The sequence below is a fragment of the Macrobrachium nipponense genome, chromosome 7 (genome assembly GCF_015104395.2).
Source record: "Macrobrachium nipponense isolate FS-2020 chromosome 7, ASM1510439v2, whole genome shotgun sequence".
NCBI lineage: Eukaryota > Metazoa > Arthropoda > Malacostraca > Decapoda > Palaemonidae > Macrobrachium > Macrobrachium nipponense.
In genome coordinates this window covers 115,157,205-115,167,260 of record NC_061109.1, presented here as the reverse complement: position 1 = coordinate 115,167,260, position 10,056 = coordinate 115,157,205, and the positions used below count along the sequence as shown (strand labels likewise).

Sequence of the window (10,056 nt, the reverse complement as noted above, 5' to 3'; positions counted from 1 at the left end):
AACTCCAGGAGGATAGACGTGTCCTCTCCTCTGACTGAAGTCAGCCTTTGTGTCGTCCCACGCTGGTAGGACCCCCTTCATACATCACAACACATGTTCAAGCCTCAAAGGATTAAAGGTACGTCTAGAAAGTGGACCAATCCTATCTCTCACAATAGGGAAAAGCTGGCCATAACCAGATTAACGTCAATGCTGGTTTCCAAAATTACTCATAGTTATCTTGTGTTAAGGAAGCACTTGCGAGTGACGAGACATGGACACATGACTCGGCAAAGATCTGGAAGAGTTCCCAGATTAGACACAGAATAAAATAAAGACTTCTTGCACAAATTACAGCTATTCATTTAAACACGACAGTTCCTCCCCCCAGTGCGTTAGATAAAATTGAATAGCTAAGCAGAACACCATAAAAATCTGTGGTTTGAAATAAAGGTTGGAAGGAAAAATGTAATTAAATATGATATTTATTACATAAATAAGCCTTTAAAATGACGTAGTACCGTAGTTACAAACAATTGGTAGGAGAACAGGGCAATTCACGTAGATCGTAGGGCGTTTCCTTCGTTCTGCTTCGCTCGCTGTCTGTAAAGAAATATTCAGCAAGATTAGTATCTAAAAGTCATGGTCATTTGTGTAGAAAAATATACCCATAGGAATAATAACCCACCCACTTAAAATTACCTACAATTGAGCAACTGAGATTTACATTAGTATCAGGAAGGAAATAAAAGGGCCGATACACCGAAACCAAACACCATCCTGAAATGAACGGTAAACCTAATATAAATTTGCTCGGTCGTAATATGGGAGACAATCCGTCATAAATATAACCACTCGAAACATTAATGTATTAGACGATTCTTTTACCCAAGTGTTAACAAGGTGAATTTATGAATAAGCTAGAGTTACTAGTCCGAGAGCTAAATCACCTGAAGGGACAAGAGAATACGATGTATAAAACATATTGACCACAAAAAACTATAACGAATCTTCATAAGAAAAAATGACAGACAGGAAAACTTGAATAGGCAACACAAGGCAATGAGAGTTCTCAATGATAACCTTAAAAATAAGCCCTATATATTCTTGGTACTCACCATTGTCGAACCATGCACAAAGGCGTTGCAGATGGATTTTGGCAGATGTTCACAAGAGGGTGACGTAGACCAGGGATCCCAATAAAAGCCTTTAGCCTAAGACAGGCATGTCGGACGAATCAAAATTGTAGGAACCTTCCCAGGTGAGTGAGGTCTCTGCTCTCTTCTCTGTGGCTCTCTCTATGAGTCTCTCTCTGAGTCTGCCTGACGGCCGGGCTGCCTGGCTCCTCGTCGCCGTTTTCGCTCGAGTAAAGCATATGGAAGTAGGAGGAGTTAGCAAACTACCCATCTTTAAAGACTGGACGGCAGGAAAGACAGTTTGATGGTACCAAGAGTAGGGCAATTGAAATACCAAGTTCTTAATAATGACTAGTCTTTCCTGTCGCCATGTGAGAATATGAAATGTCTTGTACAGTCCAGGGGCGAAGATGGAATTTTTTCAGAAATGAAAAAATTCCATCCTGAAACATATGTTACTGGACAATTGTAAGAAAAATACATTTAAGAAATGTAAAAATAATTAAATTAAATACAAGAAAATACAAATACTGAATAAAGATTAAAGCATCTGTCTTGTCCTTTCTTGGCTTAATATAGCAGCCTTTCTTTTGGGCCTTAAGGACGAAGTAACAGAATTACAAAAATCAGGAGTAGCTGAATTGGTACTTCCTGTGTTTTCTAGTATTGGAATAATATTATTAACATGGAACCTTGATGTCTGGCCTGTTTTTCCCTTCTTAATAACAGCATGGGTAACTTCACCCAAATCATTCTTAAAAACTTCTAGAATTATGCCTAGAGGATAATTATTCCTTTTGGTATGTTCCTCCTTAATTAATACAACATCGCCAACCTTTAGTAATTTATGAGTAACGGGACGATACCGCCCCTTTCTGTCAACTGCTTGCTGAATCAGAGTACCTAGAAATTCATTATGATAGGTCTCTATTAATGTCTGCCTAATTTTACACAACTTTAGGTAATTCTGAGAAATAGCTGGATTATCAGGGTCAAATTCTGGATCTTCAACTGAAAGAGGTTGAAGACTTAGGTTAGGGATAAGGTTTAGAGAAGTCAATTCATAGCCTCGCACGAGCTGTTCCGGCGTTATTGGTTCGGGCACGTGGTCAGTCTCAGCACGAACAGCTTCTTTGAAGGCTATAGGTCGTCGATTAATGAGATGCAACAATATACAGACAAGAAATTTCAAAGTCTACAAACCTCAATACAAAATTCTTAATAGCTCCAAACATTAATCTTTTTACCATTTTTACACAGACTTCTACTAATGATCCCAATTGACTGCAGCCTTTGAAATATTGCTGAAAGAAGAGAGGTTTTACATTATTTTCCTCAAAATATAATTGCGTCTGAGGGTCACTAATGAAGGAAGTTATGGTATTAGCTCCTGCCACCAACCGAGTTCCAAGATCACTAATACAAAGTTGAGGAATCCCGTACTCAAAGCAGTGTAGCTGAAATGCTCTTAAAAATTCTGCAACATTCAAACTCCTACCAAATTTTGAGGTAACATGCCCTAGACCAAGTACAGGTGATACATAGTAACCAAACCTTACGGGTCTCTTTTCCATCCTTCGTATTGAAGGGTCCTAAATAATCCATAAATATGTTAGAAAAAGGAACCGTAGGAGGATCTGCTCTGAAGTCTCTGTAAAAGTTCTGATTTAACCTTATATAACGATTATTAAACCTACGACAATGAACACACTGTTTAAGAGCCTTTTTCACAACTGAGAAATGTTTAGGGATGTAATAATGCTTTCTGAGCTCCGTTAATACAGAATAATATCCTGAATGTAATAATTTAAGGTGTGCATCCCAAATAATTAGTTTTGTCAAATGACTGTCTGGGTGCAATAATAAAGGGTAATTTCCACTTAAGCCATAATTCCATTTTTTGAATTTACTCTTAACTCTCAGAAGACCCTGTGAATCTAAAAATAAATTAAGTTGCGTTATAATAGGAGGAATGTCTTTTCTGGAATTAAGACCATGCTGTAGGTAAGAATATACCTCGGGATAATGCTTCCTTTGTTCAGTGTTTAACAAGTAATTTATAGCCTGGGCAAAGTAATTAGCGACTGGTGAGCAAGCAATTTTCGCTTTCAGCTTCCACTTGTGTACCACTAAGAAAATTCTGCGAAAAATCAATACAAGTTTCCTGAAATTGGAATAATTATTAATATCAATAAGATTGTTAGCAACTTCAATAACCCGAGCTGTGGAAGGAGTTGCTTGAACCTCAGTGGGCATCTCAAATGCTGGTATAGTAGTTGACAACTCTGGAGCTTCATTTATACTTAAATCTGGTCCTGAAAAAAAGCAAGAATTTTGCAACTGGTTGTATGACACACATCTGGTGATTATGTCCGCAGGATTGTTTTTTCCTGAAATAAAACAAAATTTTATAGGAACAGTTTCACACATTCTTTGTATATTATGAAGTCTGTTTACGACAAATGGAGAATGTTTATTTAATTTGTCCAATTTCAAAGCAGCAGAGTTCAGCAATAAAAGTAAATCTCTGTCTGGACACTGAAATGCATTAGTTGTAGCCTCAAACTCTGCTATAAATTTCAAGAAATCTTCTCCTTCTTTGCTTGTAAACTTAGGAAGAAGAGCTGTTGGCTGTTTCAGTAAAATGGCGGTCCCACGTTCGGGAATATTATTAAGAATCATTCTACTCCTTGAAATCTCAAGTAATGGTAGAACAATGCTTCAATTTTTGTCATAGATAATCCTGGCAACTGGTTAATTCTGGTTCTAACTCTGCTTAATCAGATATGTCAGGAAATTTCTTCAAGAGGATTTGATCATCTAGCTCTGACAACTTGTTTCTATAATTAACAAGAAGACCTTTAATAGCTAACTTTTCTTCTTGTGTAAGGGCAGAATAGGTGTCAGACCTATTGAATTGTTCGGTGACTTTTCTCCGAATGACTTTTCGTTGTCCGATCAGTACCTGTAAGTTAGCCATTATAACAAAAGTATAACAAATGCAAACCAATAAAATGTTAATTTTCTGAAAAGAAAAATTATATTTATTTCAATAAAATGTTAATATCCTGGAAAGGAAAATATCAATGTCCTACAAATAGAAATATGAGAGACTATTGGTAGCCCCAGTCGGGTGGTCAATTCTCTAGTGGATCATCTGCCACCATCATTAAGCACCTTTCTTCGTGTTGCCCCACGTTGGGCGCCATAAGCAGAACACCATAAAAATCTGTGGTTTGAAATAAAGGTTGGAAGGAAAAATGTAATTAAATATGATATTTATTACAAAATAAGCCTTAAAGACATGTAGTACCGTAGTTAAAAACAATTGGTAGGGAGAAACAGAGCAATTCACGTAGATCGTAGGGCGTTTCCTTCGTTCTGCTTCGCTCGCTGTCTGTAAAGAAATATTCAGGAAGATTAGTATCTAAAAGTCATGGTCATTTATGTAGAAAAATATACCCATAGGAATAAATAACCCACTTAAAATTACCTTACAATTGAGCAACTGAGGTTTACATTAGTATCAGGAAGGAAATAAAAGGGCCGATACACCGAAACAAACACCATCCTGAAATGAACGGTAAACCTAATATAAATTTGCTCAGTCGTAATATGGGAGACAATCCGTCATAAATATAAACACTCGAACATTAATGTATTAGACGATTCTCTTACCCAAGTGTTAACAAGGTGAATTTATGAATAAGCTAGAGTTACTAGTCCGAGAGCTAAATCACCTGAAGGGACAAGAGAATACGATGTATAAAACATATTGACCACAAAAAACTATAACGAATCTTCATAAGAAAAAATGACAGACAGGAAAACTGGAATAGGCAACACAAGGCAATGAGAGTTCGCAATAACCTTAAAAATAAGCCCTATATATTCTTGGTACTCACCATTGTCGAACCATGCACAAAGGCGTTGCAGATGGATTTTGGCAGAATTTTCTCAAGAGGATGACGTAGACCAGTGTACGATATGTTCTTCGGCCATGCGCTGCCGAGCATGCATCCGTTATTGGCAATTCTGTATACGCTGTTGCGAGTCAGTTGGCTCCCGAGTATCCTGTAATAAAGTCCAGTCTCCAGGACGTTGTGTCATTGCAAACCCAACATGGCGCAGTGAGTAGGATAAGGACCAACCATGCCCCAGATACGTCGACCACCCCCAGGCCACGCCAGAGGCGTGCGTCACCTGCAATGCCAACGGGCCTTGTCACAGGCCGTCATGCAAGCACAGACGTTATTTGCAGACCAAGCAGCGTGCCATCCGTTCCCTTCAGGATGCCCTTCCCGGTTCAGGAGCACGTGCCGGTAAAGTTCCTGTCTCTGCTGCCCCTGAGAAGTGTGAGGCGGTAATGTCTTCGGCAGCGTTCAGATCCTGGAGACCGTTCGATGACGTATTGGATTCACCTTAACAAGTTCCCGCCGCAGGATGTTGTCCTGCACATTAGGCTCAACTGTGTACCGGCGTTGCAACGTGCACTGGACGCTCGGTATTCAGATGCCAAATGGAATGCCCTCGCCCAGACGCGGCTCTGGACGCCATCAAGAATATTGTGTTGCGGTCGTCGAATCAGGCAGTTCAGTGGTCTGAATTCTTTGCCCTCGCACAAGGGCGCGAGGAATTAGTGAGCGACTATTTTTCGAGGTGTGCTCAGAAGGCCACCGACTGTGATTTTGAGTGTCCCAAATGCGGGGAGTGTTTAATAGAGTACATGCTGTTGCGGAAAATAATGGTAGGCCTCAGTGACCCTGTATTAAAGAGGCATGTTTTTCAGACATGTGAGACATTTAAGAGTGTAGATGCCCTTCAGGCACTGTGCTGCACTTTCGAAGCTGCACGCCAAGATGTCGAAGTATCCCACGCGTCGCTATCAGTGAGAGGGGGTCTGCTGGCGCCTCGAGTGATGACGTCACAGGCATTGATGACGTAGAGCCAGACGTCGCGGTGTTGCGCGGCAATTCCAATGTGAAGCGTTGCGGAAATTGTGGGGGGCGCCATCCCTTTGGTCGAGCGTCGTGCCCAGCAAGAGGTATAACGTGCCACGGGTGCCAAAAGGTAGGTGGGCACTTTCAGAAATGCTGCAGGAATACGAAGAAAGCGCCGCTTGCCTCGAGTTTAGCGATTGTTGCAGACACGCACCTCTCCCCCACCCCACGATCAAGGCTTGTGTTTCCCATAGAAACGGGAATTCAGTATCCACACTCGTCGTAGCAGACACAGGAGCACAGATCTGCGTTGCCGGACCCACGATTCTCTCAAGACTGCAAATAAATTCACTGGAGTTGCAGCCGCGAGCAGGTCTGAGGGACGTAGCTAATCTCCGAGTGAGATGTCTTGGATCAACGACATGCTTCATTGATATAGGTGGCGACGCACGAAGCAGGAGGTTTACTTTGTGCCGACGGCCAAGAACTTCTATATATCGCTGAATGCTTGTAAGGAGCTGGGAATAGTACCCCCTGACTTCCCTCACCCCTACCATCTCGTTGCATCAGCTGATATGATTAATGAAGACGTCGCACGGCCTACTCCCCCTAAGACAATGAAGCCAGCCACCTTACCCATCCCGCCTGTGGAGGAGAATATACCGAGACTTGAGGAGTGGTTATTACTTGGCATTTCTCTTCAACAACCTTTAATACAACCAGGGAACCGTTACCTGTCATGACGGGCAAGCAGCACCACATCCATTTGTTGCCTGATGCCGTGCCTTATGCCTGTCAACAGCCCCGCGACAATCCCTAAGCATTGGGAAGAGGAGGTCAAGGCTCAACTTGACGAGGACGTTCGGAAGGGCGTGATAGAACCAGTCCCCAGTGGGGATGCAACGGAATGGTGTGCAAGGATGGTCGTTGTCGCCAAGAAGACGGGTCAACCTCGCCGCACAGTAGACTTCCAGCGCCTCAACGCCCACTGTCTTCGGGAAACTCATCATACACCTGCACCCTTCGACATGATTTCAAGCATCCCCATTCATACGTACAAGAGCTACGGCGGACACCCACTGGGGTTTCCATCAAGTGGAATTGGACGAAGACAGCCGCCCGCTTACAACCTTTATCACTCCATGGGGACGATACCGTTATCGTAGAACACCCATGGGCCACTGTTCGGCGTCGGACGCCTACACAAAAAGGTTTGATGATGCCCTGCAAGACATCACCAGAAAGCATAAATGCGTTGACGACACTTTGCTATACGATCACAGCATTGAAGAGGCGTTCTGGCATGTATATGAATTCCTGTCAACGTGTGCCTCTGCAGGTATCACACTCAAGCCCGAGAAGTTTAAATTCTGCAAGAGAGATCATTTCGTCGGTTATTACCTGGGATGGGAGTCATACAAACCCGCAGACGGAAGAACGACTAGACGCCATTCGTAACTTCCATATGCCAGAGAAGCCCTCCATCACGGATATTAGGTCGTGGTTCGGGTTCGTGAATCAGTTAGCGCCCTTCCTTGCAACAGGCGCCCATCATGGAGCCCTTTAGGGACCTCCTCAGAAGCCCACTGGAAAAACGTTTACTGGGATAGTCAGCTACGTGACAAACTCCGGCAGGCACAGGAGGTCATCTGTCAATTAGCCAAGGACGGCTTGGCATATTACGACAAAACACGCCCTACGACGATAATGACGGATTGGAGTAAAGAAGGTATCGGGTTCGTAGTCCTTCAGCAGTATTGTATTTGTCAGTCAGCTGACAGCCCCTTTTGTTGCAAGGGCGGCTGCGCCTTGCCCTGTGTGGTAGTCGACACCTCACCTCCTCTGAAGCTGGGTATGCCCCCGTAGAAGGAGAAGCCCTGGCAGTTACCTGGTGCTTGCGGAAGGCCAGCTGTTCCTACTTTGGGTGTCCTAATCTCACCATCATCACGGACCACCGTCCTCTCGTCAAGCTGCTGGGTGACAGAGCCTTAAGGACGTCATCAACCCGAGATTATTCAACCTGAAAGAGAAGACACTCCAGTTCAAGTCCACATGAAACCTGCCCGGAAAAAGGAACACTGCCGCGGATTTTCTTTCAAGGTACCCGACCATGCGAGCACCCCGCGAAGCTTCCGACGTGGATTTGGAGGACGACATTCAAGTGGCAGTGGCATGTGCAACCGTGGCCGCCTTGGAACCGGATATCATCGTGTTGGATGAAGACTGCGTAAGGAGCGCCGCATCTAACGACCCGTATATCAGCTCTTGCTTGCAAGGGTTGCAGCGGGCGACTGGCCCCAACAGAAGTCGCAAGAACTCGCCTGCCTTCGCCCCTTCTTCAGCGTTCGTTTCGGGGACCGGCTAGCCATCAACCAGGATCTGGTGACATACTCAGTGGACCAAGGATGTGTTCGCTTGGTTATACCCGAGGATTTACGCCGCCAGGTAGCCGCTAACCTACACGCAGGACACCAAGGCCTCGACTCGATGCTTAGAAGGGCCAGGCAGTCGGTCTATTGGCCGGGAATAGAAGGGGACCTTCAGCATTGCCGCGCCCGATGTACTTCATGCGATGAACATGCCCCCTCACTGCCTCCTGAAGAAATGATACACACGCCGCCTGCGGAATATCCCTTCCAGCAAGTCGTAGCAGATATGTTCCAGATAGAAGGCAGTGTATACATGGTGTATGCCGATAGACTAACAGGTTGGTTAGAAGTGGCCTCATTTATTTCCCCAATGGTGCCACGTCTAACAAAATCAGTAATCACCTTCGATCATATTTCTCGCGTTGGGGAGCCCCAGAACAAATATCAACTGACGGAGGCACGAACTTGGCCAGCGAGGAGATGGAGGCCTTCTTCAAGAGATGGGGGGTCAAGGTCCGGCTGTCGTCGGCCCAGTATCCCCAGTCTAACGGCAGGGCAGAAGCAGCTGTCAAATCGGCGAAGAGGCTACTCCGGGAAAATACATTCAAGGGTGGAGCCCTTGAGTCGGACAAAAACGGACCCTGGCGATACTTCAGTATCTCAACACTCCTCAGGGAAATTAACAAGTCGCCATCTCAGCTTGCAACGGGTCGCCAGCTGCGCGATGGGGTGGGTACCGACGGCCAGGAGACACCTGTTAGTAGACAGATATTGGAGGCAGACGATACGTCGAAGGGAGTTACAAGTGGCAAGGTCGCAGGAGGCGATGCGCATCCCTGGCACTACCAGAAGACTGCCGCCCATCGAACTAGGTACCCATGTATGCATACAAAACCAAGCTACCAAGCAATGGGATCGAACGGGCATAGTAACAGAAACAAAGCCCCATAGTCAGTACACCGTCAGCTTAACGGGAGCGGCAGGCTGTCAAAAAGAAACAGACGCACCTGAGAGTCATCGCTCCGCCCTCTGGCACGCCATGTCCCAGCACGAGTCCTCCGCAAACCATACCCCGACAGAACATGGGGACACGCACCACACAGGAGCCCAACGTCGTTGATAGGCCCAGAAGAGCCGCTGTAAACCCAAGTGGCTCAAAGACTTTGTAGAGTGATGTTATTACCTTTTTGTATGCAATTGCATCAGGAATTGATATTTCTTTTCAGAGAATTTATGTATTTTATTTCGTTTTTGTGTATGCATCGAGAAGTTAGCTTTAATTTTTTGTTTCTTCTCTTGTCTCATTGATCTAAGGGCATTTTTCCCTTTTATTTTTTTGTCATGTATAAGAATGTTCTTGGGGGGGATGTACGATATGTTTTGTATTTTTCCCCTTTTTATTTTTGCCATGTATAAGTATATTCTTGAGGGGGGGATGTACGATATGTTCTTCGGCCATGCGCTGCCGAGCATGCATCCGTTATTGGCAATTCTGTATACGCTGTTGCGAGTCAGTTGGCTCCCGAGTATCCTGTAATAAAGTCCAGTCTCCAGGACGTTGTGTCATTGCAAACCCAACAACCAGGGATCCCAATAAAAGCCTTTAGCCTAAGACAGGCATGTCGGACGAAT

The 10,056-nt window shown here is 44.4% G+C and overlaps 1 long non-coding RNA gene across 2 annotated transcripts; it reads right to left on the bottom strand.

Annotated features, from left to right (window-relative positions):
- Nucleotides 1-451: 451 nt before the first annotated feature.
- LOC135217268 (uncharacterized) lies at nucleotides 452-2,130 on the bottom strand. 2 transcript variants are annotated; one of them, XR_010315092.1, is made up of 3 exons: nucleotides 1,098-2,130; nucleotides 868-929; nucleotides 713-759 (listed from the first exon to the last, which is right to left on the bottom strand). It is a non-coding gene; the product is annotated as an uncharacterized LOC135217268 (long non-coding RNA). The 2 variants fall into 2 exon arrangements; XR_010315091.1 differs by lacking the exons at nucleotides 713-759; nucleotides 868-929 and adding an exon at nucleotides 452-582.
- Nucleotides 2,131-10,056: the final 7,926 nt, after the last annotated feature.